Genomic DNA, 14,210 nt, shown 5'->3' with positions numbered 1-14,210 from the left:
ACCATTTATTTAGATCTTTTTAAATTTCTTTCAATGATGTTCTATAGTTTAGTGTACAAGTCCTAAACTGTTATTAAATTTATACTTAATTATTTTATTACTTTTGATGTTATTGTAAATTTAATTGCTTTCTTAATACTATTTTCCAAATTGTTACTGCTACTTTTGAGAAATACAACTAACTTCTTCCATATTGATTCTTGGATCCTACAACCTTGCTGGACTCCTTTATTCATTTTAATAGCTTATGTAATTAATTTCTTATGATTTTCTGCCCATTATGATGCATTTAAAAGCTTCTGTTTGGATGTGGCATTTGTCATATCTGTTGGCATTGTATTTGCTAAAGTATGGCACATGGGTAAGCTGAAAGCATTTTAATCATTCTTCCCATTTTTTCACGCAGAAAACTAAAAATATGGGTACTCAAATTTTGAGATTTAATAAAATCAATCATTGTAATAGTTTTTCATGGACATTCTTAAGGAGAATCTGATTTCCTTTCTTTTCTTATTTATTGCATGTGCACAGCAGTTATTTTGACTGTTAGTACAGCTTATTTCCACTGCCTTGAATTGTGCCAGTAATTTTACCCACCACAGCTTTTGAACAATTAATGCAAATGCCAACACATCAAATAAGGCAAACAATATTAATATGAAAATAATCTTGAACTAATGTACCCCCTTCAAAGGGTCTCAGCAACTCCCATTTGTGGTGTGCATCACAAATTGAGAACTATAGCAATATACCATAGAGAGATGTTAACAAGAAAAGAAGACGAGATTATTCCAATATAAGCAAAAGTATGGAAGTACATATGGAAGTGATCAACATATCCTCATTGGAATTTGGGGAAATTAATTTTCTTAATTAAGGGAATCATTGGAAATTAAGGAAAATTTTGAAGAGAACAACTTAACTGGAAAGAAGAATGCATATAAAAAAGGATTCAAAGATTCAGTGGAGAAAGAGAGAGTAAGGCAAATAAAGTATTCAAAAGATATTAGATCTGTATAGTGGGAAATAGGGAGGTGTTAGAAATTTGGCAATAGTGCCCAGGGATCTATACAGTGATTTTGTTACTGTTGCTGCTGGTCCTGTTTGGTTTGTCTCAGTTTGATTTCTGATTCTTGGGCTTAGAATAATTAGATGGGTCAAGAGCCACCTTATCCTAGATTAATTCAGGTTAAAGCCTACCATGTATGTGGTGCTGAGGAGTTGCCACAGAATAGTATTATGACTATTATACTATTATGACTCACAAAGCTCCAAAGTAATAACAGGTATTTGTGGTTTTATGCACAAATTAAGGCAAACACTAGAGGCAGAGCTACCATGAAGCTAATGAGCTTTATTTTTTAGAAATTCTTACATTTTGAGGGCCTTTCCAAGGCCCTGTCCTAATTTTGTATATGTAACTTTGTCTTATTTATCTTTAATATGTTATCTTAAATGAAGCGCATTATGGCCCATAAAATCTAAATCTGCCCCTGGTGGTGACTGTCCTCCAGTGTCTGGCTTCCTTTACAATGCACTCCTCATTTGATGTTCCACATTTCTTGAGCCATATGGTGATGAGATATGGACTGTAAAATATCAACTAATTTCGTCATGAGTAGGAGGCACTCAAAAGGAAGACGCAAGAAATACACTGAGGAGAGTACCCACCAAATGGTTTAAGAATTCTTCTACCCTCTGCTCTGAGATAGAAGACCCTTCCTAAAGCAGAAGAGATTGACAGTGTTCCAGTGTGAGCCAAGCTTTAGCCTAAAGACAGGAATCGTGAACTCTCAAATGATAAAACATTGACAATGTCATTATGTGTCTTTTTACTTTATTTTTACGGAACCATCGGTGAGAGCTTCTCCAATACTGTGCCTTTGTGGTTGTTGTTGTTTTGTATGCTATAAGGCAGGGGTCACATTTCATTCTTTTTCCATGTGAGTATCCCCTTATTGCAACACCATTTGCTGAATTGTTGTTTGTTTGGTTTTTCGTTTGCTTGTTTGTATGTTTGTTTAGGTGGTGCATGGGCTGGGTATCGAAGTCTGGCAAGGCAGGTGAGAATTCTGCCACTGAATTACCCTTGCACCTCTTCCTTTGCTGGTTTCAGACCTTAACTTTGAGGAGTGATGGAAGCTTTAGGAGTAACCTATATTCTGTAAAGACTTCCCTTTGGCCTATGACTAACAATTAATGATACACATTATGTTAATGCATTAAATGGTTCATTTCATTTAAAAAACAATTGAGTACTTTAAAAAGAATTTCAGAGGGTAGGGCAAATGGTGACATATGGAGGTATGGAATTTAGTTAGTCCTCTAGAGAAGCTAATAAATAGCAACAGCTGCAACACTTTTTGAGAGACATCTGTGACTGGACACACATCATACACCATTCTGGAATGAGTGAAATGCTGAGTTAGCATGGAACTGCAAGTAAAGCCTCCAAACTTTGAAGGCTGGGACCCCTTCCCCACTGGTATGGCAGGCTGCTGGGTAAAAGAAGCAGTCTCTACTAGAAGCAAGGGAAGATAGCTCAACCAAGCTCCAATTGCAAATTTAGTTAACAAACGTGGACTGCTCCAAGCACAAATAAACTTAGAGAAAGCAGGGGAAAGTTCTACGCCTAAGGTCTCTCCTGGAAGTTAGAAAACAGGACTGGCAAAGGAAAAAGAACAGGCTTTTGAAGTTGGCCAAGCTCAGAATCCTGGAAAAGCACTATACCCCTTTACAGAGCCAGGTACCAACTCCAGATCTTGACTGATGAACCTTAGGGGCTGGGGACCAGCCCTGAAAATGGGTTTTATTTTATTTCTCTCTCTCTCTGTCTCTTTTTTCTTTTCTTTTTTAAAAGTATTCTAAGTAGCACATTAGAGAAAACCTCAGGTGTTTTCAATTGCCAGCACTGAACCAAGCAAGGGCAGAGTTAAGATAGGTCTGAAAGCAAAGTAACAAGTCAAGTGAAGGACATAATTCCCTAAAGGGTATATATTCCCCAAGAAAAGGGAGGTGGGTTCCAGCTCAAGTGGCAGCACTCCTTCAGAAACACATTAAGTTTGCTTTCCAACTCAGCATCTATCTCAACCACACCCCTGGCAGGCTGAGAATGAAAGGTTCCACATAATTTTATGCCAGTAGGAACTGTGGGCTGACAAATGAAACCTGCTGGGCAGGATAAGAAAGGCACAGCTCTAGAGGCTCCATAGGAAAATCAGACAAACTAATAGACTTCATCCTCAGGGAAATTTGAAATTGATTACACCTTCCTCCTGAGGTCTGCTTTGTCCGGGAAAATCTCATTTGAGTCAATCATATCTGGGGAGAACCTCCTCAAGAAAAGGCTTTGTATAGGCAGGGTAAGAACCAGAGAAACATCTGAAAAATTATGAACAGTTAAATAAAAGCTATGCTAGAGGTCTATACTGAGTTGAACTGAATTCCAAAATAAAAAAAGTACATATAGAGAAAAAAATCAAATCAACAAGAAAACCCTAAGTAAGGAGGTGAAAATGATCTCCAGAATAAGTCAAACAAGGAAATCAGATGCTAATGCCCCAACAAAAAAGTACAAGTCATGCTAGGAAAAATGAAGACATGGCCCAGTCAAAGGAACAAACCAACTCTTCAAATAGGATACAGGAGTTGAAACAGCTAATTAACATTCAATCAAACATATTAAATCAAGTCAAAAATCAAATTGAGTTGTGGGGAGATATGGCAAAAAAATATGAAGGATATAAAGAAGACATTGGGCAACCATAAAGGAGAACTCAAAAATCTGAAAAAACAAATGACAGAACTTATAGGAATGAAATGTACAATAGAAAAGATGAAAAACACAATGGAGATTTACAACAGAAGATTTGAGGAAGCAGAATAAAAGATTAGTTAATTAGAGGACAGGAAATCTGAAATCCTACACACAAAATAACAGATTGGGAAAATAATGGATAAATATGAGCAGAGGAATTTAATGACAACATGAAGTGCACTAATATATGTGTTGTGGGTGTCCCAGAATGAGAAGAGAAGGGAAAAGGGACAGAATATATAATGGAGGAAATTATCACCAAAAATTTCCAATCTCTTATGAAAGACATAAAAATACAAATTCAAGAAACGCAGAGTACCCCAAACATAATAGATCCACATAGATCTGCTGCAAGGCCCTTACTAATCAGATTGTTAAATGTCAAAATAAAAGAGAAAATTCTGAAGGCAGCGAGAGAAAAGTGATCCATCACATACAAGGGAAGCACATAATACTAGGTGTACCTTTTCCAGCAGAAACTATGAGGCAAGAAGGCAGTGATGTGATATATTTAAGATATTGAAGGAGAAATATTCCACTCCAACCAAGAATTCTATATCCAGCAAAACTGGCCTTCAAAAATGAGATGGAGTATAAAATATTTTCAGACAAACAGTCTATGAAAGAGTTTGTGAATAAGAGACTGGCTCTGCAAGAAATACTAAAGGGAGCACTACAGGCAGATAAGAAAGGGCAGAAGAGGGTAGAAATGAAGACTGTCATAAAAGATAAAAAGAAATAAAATAAGATGTGACATATAAAATCCAAAAGGCAAAATGGTAGAAGAAAATACTGCCTTTACCGTAATAACTAAATGCTAATGGATTAAATTCACCAATCAAAAGCCCTAGACTGGCAGAATGAATGGAAAAAACAGTACCCATCTAATTAATATCTACAAAAGCTCCACTTTAGACCCAAGGAAAAAAATAGAAAGTGAAAGTTTGGAAAAAGGTATTTCATGCAAACAACAACCAGAAAAGAATGGGGGTAGCTATATAAGTATGACAAATTAGATGTCAAATGTAAAACAAATAGAAGAGACAAAGGACACTATGCATTAATAAAAGGAATAATTCATCAAGAGTACATAGCAATCATAAATATTTATATACCAAGACAGAGTGCACCAAAATATATGAGACACACACTAACAACACTGAAGGGAGAAGTGGACACATCTACAATAATAATTGGTGGCATTAACACACTGCTCTCATCAAAGGATGGAACATGTAGACAGAAGATCAATAACGAAACAGGGATTTTGAATAATATGATAAATGAACTAGATATAATATACATCTACAGAACACTAAACCCAAAATCAGCAATATACACATTTTTCTCAAGTTCTCACATCATTCTTCAGGATAGACCACATGTTGTGTCACACAACAAATTTCAATAAATGCAAAAAGATTGAAATTATACAAAACACTTTCTTGGATCAAAATGGAATGAAGATAGAAATTGATAACAGGCAGCAGGCCAGAAATTTCACAAATATATGGAAGCTAAACAACATACTCTTATACAATTAGTGGCCAACAAATAAATTACAAGAGAAATCAGTAAATATCTTGAGGAAAATGAAAATGAAAACACAGCATAGCAAAACCTACAGGATGCAGCAAAGGCGGTGTTGGAGAGGGAAAATTATAGCCTGAAATTCCTATATTTAAAAAGGAGAATGAGAAAAATTCAAGGAATTAACTGTACATGTGGAGGAATTAGAGAACATACTGCAAACTAAACCTAAAGAACACAGATGGAAAGAAATAATGAACATTAGAGCAGGGAAAAAATTAAACTGAGAACATAAAAACAATAAGGAGAATCAACAAAATCAGAAGTTGGTTCTTTGAGAAAATCAATAAACTTGATAGACCCTTAGCTAGGCTGACAAAAAGAGAGAGAGATGCAAATAAATAAAATCAGAAATGGAGGTGAGGACGTAACTACTGACCCCAAACAAATAAAGGAGTTAATGAGAGGATAATATGAATAACTATATGCTAATAAACTAGACAACATAGACAAAATGGACAACTTCCAAGAAAAGCATGAACACCCAACATTAACACAAGAAGAAATAGATTACCTCAATAAACCAATCACAAGTAAAGAGATTGAATCAGTCATCAACAACTCCACAGAAAAGTAAAGTCCAGAACCAGATGGCTTCACATGTGAATTCTACCAAGCATTGAAGAAAGAATTAGCAACGATCCTGCTCAAGCTCTTCTGAAAAATTGAAGAGAAGAGATAGCTACCTAACTCATTCTATGAAGCCAAAATTACCATAATACCAAAGCCTGACAAAGATACTACAAGAAATTTACAGACTAATCTCTTTAATGAAGATAGATGCAAAATCCCCAAACAAAACACTCAGAAATCAAATCCAGCAGCACATTAAAAGAATTATACACCACAACCAAAAAGGATTTATTCCCGGTATTCAAGGCTGGTTCAGCACAAGAAAATCAATTAATGTACTATAGGACATCAATAAATCACAGCAGAAAATCCACATGATGATCTCAATTGATGCAGAAAAGGCATGTGAAAATTCAACACCCTTTCTTGGTGAAAACACTTCAGATGATAGGAATAGAAAGAGACTTCCTCAATATGATAAAGGAAATATACAAAAAACCCATAGCTAACATCATACTCAATGGGAAAGACTGAAATCTTTCATTCTAAGATCAGAAGACAGGGATGTCCATTTTCACCACTGTTACCAACACTGTGCTAGAAAATCTAGCTAAAACAATTAGACAAGAGAAAGAAGTAAAAGGCATCAAAATTGGAAAGGAAGAAGTAAAATTTCACTCGTGGCAAATGGCATGATACTATATGCTGAAAATCCTGAAAAAACTACAGTAAAGCTACTAAAGCTAATAAATGAGTACAGCAAGTGGCAGGATACAAGATCAACACCCTCAAAACAGTAGTATTTCTATAAACCAGTAATGAGCATTCTGAGGAGGCACTCAAGAAAAAATTCCATTTAAAATAGCAACCAAAAGTACCAAATATTTATGAATAAATTTAATTAAACATGGCTGCAAAATACTTATACTCAGAAAACTACAAGAAATTGCTAAAAGAAATCATGGAAGACCTAAATAAATGGAAAGGCATACTGTGCTCATGTATTGGAAGACTAAGTAAAGTTAAGATGTTGATTCAACCCAAACTGATTTATAGATCCAATGCAATGCCAATTAAAATTCCAACATACTTTGTAGAAATAGAAAAAACAATAACCAAATTTATTTAGAAGAGCAGGTTACCCAAAATACCTAAAAATATCTTGAACAAGAGGAATGAAGTGGGGGGGTCTCATACTACCTGACTTTAAAGCATATTAGAAAGCTCCAGTCATCAAAACAGTGTGGTACTGGCATAAAGATAGATATACGAACCAATGGAATGAAATTGAATATCCAGAAATAGACCCTCTCATCTACAGACAATTGATCTTTGATAAGGCAGTCAAGCAAATTCAACTGGGACAGAGCAGCCTCTTCAAGAAATGATGTTGGGAGAACTGGATATCCATATGTAAAAGAATGAAAGATGACCCATATTTCACATCTTATAGAAAAATTAACTCAACGTGGATCAAAGACCATAAAATTTTTAGAAAAAAATGTAAGGAAATATCTTATAAATCTTTGATACGATATGGTTTTCTAGACCTCATATGCAAAGTGCAAGCAATGAAAAATAAATATATAAATGGATCTCCTCAAATTTAACTCTTCTGTGCATCAAAAGACTTAGTCAGGAAAGTTAAAAGTAGCCTATGCAATGCCAAATTGTGTGTCTATTTGGAAACCACTTCTCAGATAAGGGTCTAACAACCCAATTTAAAAAATGGGGAAGAGACATGGGCAGACAGTTTCAGAAGAGGAAGTACAAGTGGCTCAAAAACATATGAAAAGATGCTCAATCTCACTGGCTATTAGGGCAATGCAAATCAAAACCATAATGAGGTGGTTCATTGGTAGAATGTTTGCCTGTCATGTGGGAGATGCACATTTAATTCTTGGATCATGCACACAAATAAACAAAAACACCACAATGAGATCTCACCTTACACCTAGTAGAAGGGCTATTATCAGAAAAAACCAAAAAACAGGAAACAAAGTGTTGGAGAGGATGTGGAGAAAGAGGCACACTTATCCACTGTTGGTGTCAGTGTAGAATGGTGCAACCACTCTATAAGGCAGTATGGTGGGTCCTCAGGAAACTAGTATACAATTACCATATGACCCAGCAATACCATTACTGGGTATATTTTCAGAAGAATGAAGTCAAGGAAACAAATGCGCATTTGCACACCTATGTTACAGTAGCATTATTCGTGATTGCCAAGTGATGGAAACAGCCCAAATATCCCTCAACAGACATGTGGCCAAACAAACTGTGTAATAATGGCATATTACACAGCTGTAAAACAGAATACAATCATGAAACATATCACAATGTGGATGAAACTTGAGGACATTGTGCTGAGTGAAATCAGCAAGAAACAAAGGGACATACTGTATAGTCTCACTAATAAGAACTAACATTAATAATTGAACACTGAGAGATGACGTTGAGAACACAGGTTATCAGGAGATGGAAAGAGGGCAGAGATTGGGCATTTGATGCTATAGGAGTATAAAATGTGCAACGGGACTGACTGTAAAGACCAGAAATGGATAGCACAATACTAACTTATGGTAGCACAATAATATACCTGTACACTGACTGCAGCTGAGTGTGAGTATGGTTGAGGAAGGAGGGCTAGGGACATGTATGACACGAGAAGGAAAGATAGAGGATAAAGACTGGGATGGTATAACTTAGCAATGCTTAGAGTGAACAATGATAATTTTTAAGTGTATGAACCTTGAGGACAGTGTATTGAGTGAAATAAGCCAAAAAAGAAAAGACAAATATTATAAAAGTGGCACTGATATTGAATAACTATAATTTGTAAAATCTGAAAATTGATTTCAAAAGCAACAGATGAAGGCCTATTATAAAGTTTTCAAGATTGTGAGCTCTTACAGCAGTCACAGGTGAACCCACAGTCCTGCCCTCTACATGGGGCATGACTCCCAGGAGTGTAAATCTCCCTGTCCACATGGATGTGACTCCTGAGGATGAGCCTGGTTCTGGCAGCATGGAAGTAAGATAGCCTTCTTGACCAAAAGAAGGAAAAGAAATTAAACAAAATAAAGTTACAGTGGCTGAAAGATTTCGTAGAGTCAAGAGGTCATTCTGGAGGCCATTCTTACGCAATATATAGATATTCCTTGTTAATTTGTGGTGTAGCAGAGTAACTAGAGGGAAACACCTGAAACTGTTGAACTGTAATCCAATATCTTGATTCTTGAACATAATTGAAAATTATAGAGCTGTTAATGTGTGTCTGTGTGATTGTGAAAACCTTGCAATTGACACCCCCTTTATCCTGTATACAGACAGATGAGTAAGAAAACAAAGACAAAAAATAAATAATGTGAGGGGATGGCGAGTATGTAATGTTTGGGGTGTTCTTTTTTACCTTTATTTTTATTTATTTACTTTTTTTTAGAGTAATGAAAATGTACAAAAGGCTATTGTGATGATAAATGCACAGCTATATGATGATACAGCAAACCACTGATTTTACACTTTGGATGATTTTATGGTATATGAATATTTAACATATCTCAATAAAAATAAAAATGAATAAAAAATAAAATTCAGAAAAGCTGAAAAGTTAAATAATAAGAGGTATCCAAACATGGAATTCCTCCCATAGGGATAAACACAATCAGAACTGTCCATAAAATGAAAGAAAGGACAATTTAATAAGGGAAAAAATACTGTCTTTAAAGAAATACAATTCTGTTTTATTCACAGTAAGGCTCTAGGGATCAAATCACCTGGTATTGTCAAACCCTGTGGATTTGTTCTGGGGCTTCAAAGCTTTGAAAATACTCAGTCCTCTTTCAGTGACACAGTAATAATTCACCATTTCAAGATGTATGAAATTTCCAGAGAAGCATTGATATGGATAGCAGAATGATGAAAAAGAAGGGTGTGATTGTCAGGACCTTCCACATTGAAAGATTTAGGGAAATAAACTAAATTTGCAATGGCCTATCTGTCAGTGATGAGAATCCAACCTTTCTTGTTGATGAATACAAAATCTGATAACTTTCATTATATCCATGATCTCTTATTCCATTTCTTTGTATCCGCTCTTTTTTTTTTTTTTTTTAGATTTCAATTAATCAGTGTTCTGTTTTCCAGTGAGGGATATCGAAGTGTAAACCAGGGCCTCTTCCTGACAAGAGTTTACAATTTTGGTAGGGAACAAGAAAGATACCATTTGTGCTGTTTTGAAAGGATGTATGTCCCCTAGAAAAGCATGTTTTAATCAAAATCCCATTTCATAAAGGCAGAATAATCCCTATTCAATACTGTATGTTTGAAACTGTAATCAGATCATGTCCCTGGATGATGTGATTTAGTCAAGAGTGGTTGTTAAGATGCATTAGGTGATGACATATCTCCACCCATTTGGGTGGGTCTTGACAAATTTCTGGAGTCCTGTAAAAGAGGAAACATTTTGGAGAGAGAAGGAGATTAGGAGAGAGCAGAGAATGCTGCAGCACCGTGAAGCAGAGTCCACCAACCAGCGACCTTTGGAGATGAAGAAGGAAAACGCCTTCTGGGGAGCTTCCTGAAACTGGAAGCCAGGAGAGAAAGCTATCAGATTACTCCGTGTTCACCACGTGCCCTTTCAGCTGAGAGAGAAGCCCTTACTATGTTCGCCATGTGCCTTCTCACTTGAGAGAGAAACCTTGGACTTCATCGGCCTTCTTGAACCCCAAGATATCTTTCTCTGGATGCCTTTGATTGGACATTTCTATATACTTATTTTAATTGGGACATTTTCTTGGCCTTGGAAGTGTAAACTAGCAACTTATTAAATTCCCCTTTTTAAAAGCTATTCCATTTCTGGTATATTGCATGCAGGCAGCTAGCAAACTAGAACACCATTTAATGTAGACAAATGATTCTAAGAGATAATGTGCATGAATGTTTTGCAAAGTACAAATTCTTATACAAATAAATAATTAAGTACTGTTTCCATGGTGCATTGGTTATATTTGAAAGGGCTCTGAGAAATAAGAAATGCTGTTACCAGACAAAACTAATTGTCCATCTAACCCAAGATCCTTTCCAGTAGTACCAAAAGAAGTTATAGGGTGCAGAGGTAACTGTCAGAAGATTTTTAAATATGCAAACTCATCCAAAGCTTGAAAATATCATGGGGAATCTTAAGGATCACAATAGTTAGTGAATAGGATAACTATATCTCCATAACATTCACAGGCTGATTACACGTCCGCTCAGAATTCTGTAAATGGGAATATATGAGAAGTTACTGATTTGCATGTCCTTCCCCCTCTGTCTCTGCCTTCCCTCTCATATCTGTAATCACATGTATCATGTGACACAAAGAAGCAGTGGGAAAGTGTTAGACTTTGACTGTTTAAGACAAAATCAGAGTTAAAAGGAAATGTTTAACCAGTTGCATTCAAATGCATCCTAGTGAATGAGAATTTTGGTTCAAGGAATCAAATATTCAACATTCCTGAGACATCTCAATTAGTTTTTCATCCAGTGAATATTTTCACATTTTACTTTGCTGCCGCAAACTAAGTGGGTGTAGAGTTTTGAGTGTTGCTTTATCACTAGAGGATTTGAGTTAGGAAATGGAAAGAAAATTACATGTATCAATGTATTAAAAAAATCTGTTCATGAAAAAGGAGCCATATGTCAATTTCCAATATGGGGAACATTCTCATGGAGGTACTGAAAGGCAAGTCTGTCCACTTCATTTCTTATTCTTTAACAGATCCTGTGGTGCCACCATTGTCCTTTTCAGATTCAGGAAGCTCAATTAGTGGTATTGCAGCATCCTAACAGGGCAGCTTGTCATCTCACCAAAGGTCATCAATCAAATCCAAGATACATACTTCCATCTCTCTGTACCTCACTCTCCATTCTCCTGCTGTTCTAATCTTGTCAGATTGGTACCCAGCTTGCCACAGCACCTGTTTCCACCAAACCACAACCTCTGCATCTCATGAACCATCCACTCTTTGTATCCACTCTTAACCCGACTGTTGAATCAGGTAAGGAAGTTGTACCCTAGGGCTCTGGTTATTGAGCTGTTATTTCTCTTTGTGTATGTATAGTTAAGCAGCCATAGGTTATACTATAGCCTTTATTATATAGCTGGTCAACTTTTTCTCTCTGAAAGGAAGAAGCTGTCTATAAACTGAAGAGGTAGCATCCAGATGGATATATTTTCATATACTTGAATACTTGTTCCCCATCCATACTTGTTGACAACAAACAAGATTGACAATGTAAAATCTATGTCCCTGTTACATGCACCAGTGTAGAAAGCAATATGTCCAACTGAATGTTCTTGGGAAACTCCCCTTCTAACACTAGTCTACTCTTAAATTGTCCTTCCCTTGTCTCCCTGATCCATATCTATTGAGCCCCATCAGGGTACAGGGAAACTGAGACACAGATTTTATTTTTTATGAAATGTGGACTATTAAACTTTGTTTATTGAAACTGATATAGGATTAGTACTAGACATAGGAATTACCATCTTTTCTTTTCTAAGTATTCATATTCTAAAAAGAGAAGACTCTGACACCATTTTCTGAATTCCCCAGCTCTGAGAAGATTGGCTTATGCATCTTATGATGAAGATAAAAGCAGTACTAAATAAGATATTTCAGCTTTACTCCTGTGGTCTCTTGATGAACTGTATTAGTGAAAGAAGGAAAGAAGATCATTCCTTCAGGCTTTTTTTCCCCAAGAGCCAATTTAGAGACCTGAGAGACACACAAAGTCAAACAAGGTTTCACTCAGTTTTCCTGGGTTCTTCTCATTTAGATAGAGGCAGGAGTTATAATCGCTAATATTTGTATTATAGGCTAAATCTATAAATCAGTACTATGGAATAGAGGGCCAATCACTTGATTTTGAGTCAGACTTCCTGAGTTTTCTGCTGTTTTCACTTAGATGATCTACACTTTAGTACCTCAACTATAAAAATGAAGCAACTGATACATAGTCCAAAGATCTAGGGTGATGAAAAAATAAGACAAGATGAATTAAAGTGCTGATAAACTAAGAATAATCGAATAATCTATGTTATGAATAATTCATAGGCAGCACTAGAACTTGTTCATAAAACCTAAATTATTCTCCTTCTGTAAAACGTTCAGTGGGGTTCTTGACATGTGGAACTAAACGGCACCTTTGATTCCCATACTGCCCAGTACCCCTGTGCATCTATTGATTCACATGGGAGCTAGGATATGCCTGGTTAGGACATTCCTGAACAATATGTACACTTGGGATTCAAATCTATGCTTGGCAAAATGATGGGTCCCTATTAGGACTTAGAGTCTTTGTGAGAATATCCGTTACAGAGAAATGAATCAGCCAAAGCAGATCAATTTGGAAGTCAAGCAGAAGAATCAAGAGGTGTAATGCTTTAAATAGCAGTAAAATAGGTTTTGTTAAATTTCACCCAGACTCAGCTACCCTCAGGTATTATGTGTGCATTAGGGAATAAAAAGCTGTGCTTATGAAAACTGTAAGTTTCAGGGTCTAAGCCAACCTATTGAAGAGCCTCTCTACAAAGGCAAAACCAAAGGAAGAAATGTTGTTTCCAAATGTGAAAGAGTAAATGAATGGGAGCAGCAAATGAGTTCAGGGGACAGCCCAGGACATGCCGCGAAGTGGCTGCTGAGCAGTCTGACCACTATAGTCAGGGCAGAGACTGACTAGAGCTTCACTCTGTAGGTCAGGCCATTCTCACAGTGTTCTTGATAGCCTCAGAGGAGCTGCCTAACAGCCCAGGTGATGGTTGATAGCAATATGACATGGACAGCAGCCCATGTGAAGATCTGTAGCCCAGAAGTCAGTGGTTGCTTGGCCAGTAGAAGTCCATGGCAAGTAGAAAACAGTGGACTGGTTACAGGCAACAGGGGCAGCCAATCAGCAGCTGTCCAGGAAGCAGCTTCTTGCAGAGTGAGCAAAGCACAACAATTCCAGACAAGATCCGTGATTTATAACCAGAACAGAGCAGGGGTCCATGCCTAAGCCTAGATGGAAATGACTTGAGAGCACAGGTGAGACATCCACTGAAGACTACCAGGGGATTCCTCAGAAAGGAGCCTCAGAAGCAAGGATTCAGGTGATTCACATACAATTAAATTAAATTCAGTCCAACCAACTTGTGTATAGCCACTTATGATATATACTCACTGTGTAAAAAGATTCAAATAAAAAA

At 36.6% G+C, this 14,210-nt stretch overlaps 1 pseudogene; it reads right to left on the bottom strand.

Annotated features, from left to right (window-relative positions):
* Window positions 1–11,662: 11,662 nt before the first annotated feature.
* LOC143643165 (anaphase-promoting complex subunit 13 pseudogene) lies at window positions 11,663–11,890 on the bottom strand (annotated as a pseudogene).
* Window positions 11,891–14,210: the final 2,320 nt, after the last annotated feature.

Source organism: Tamandua tetradactyla, chromosome 8 (genome assembly GCF_023851605.1).
Source record: "Tamandua tetradactyla isolate mTamTet1 chromosome 8, mTamTet1.pri, whole genome shotgun sequence".
In the NCBI taxonomy this organism is placed as follows: domain Eukaryota; kingdom Metazoa; phylum Chordata; class Mammalia; order Pilosa; family Myrmecophagidae; genus Tamandua; species Tamandua tetradactyla.
This window is presented reverse-complemented; position numbering and strand designations above follow the sequence as displayed.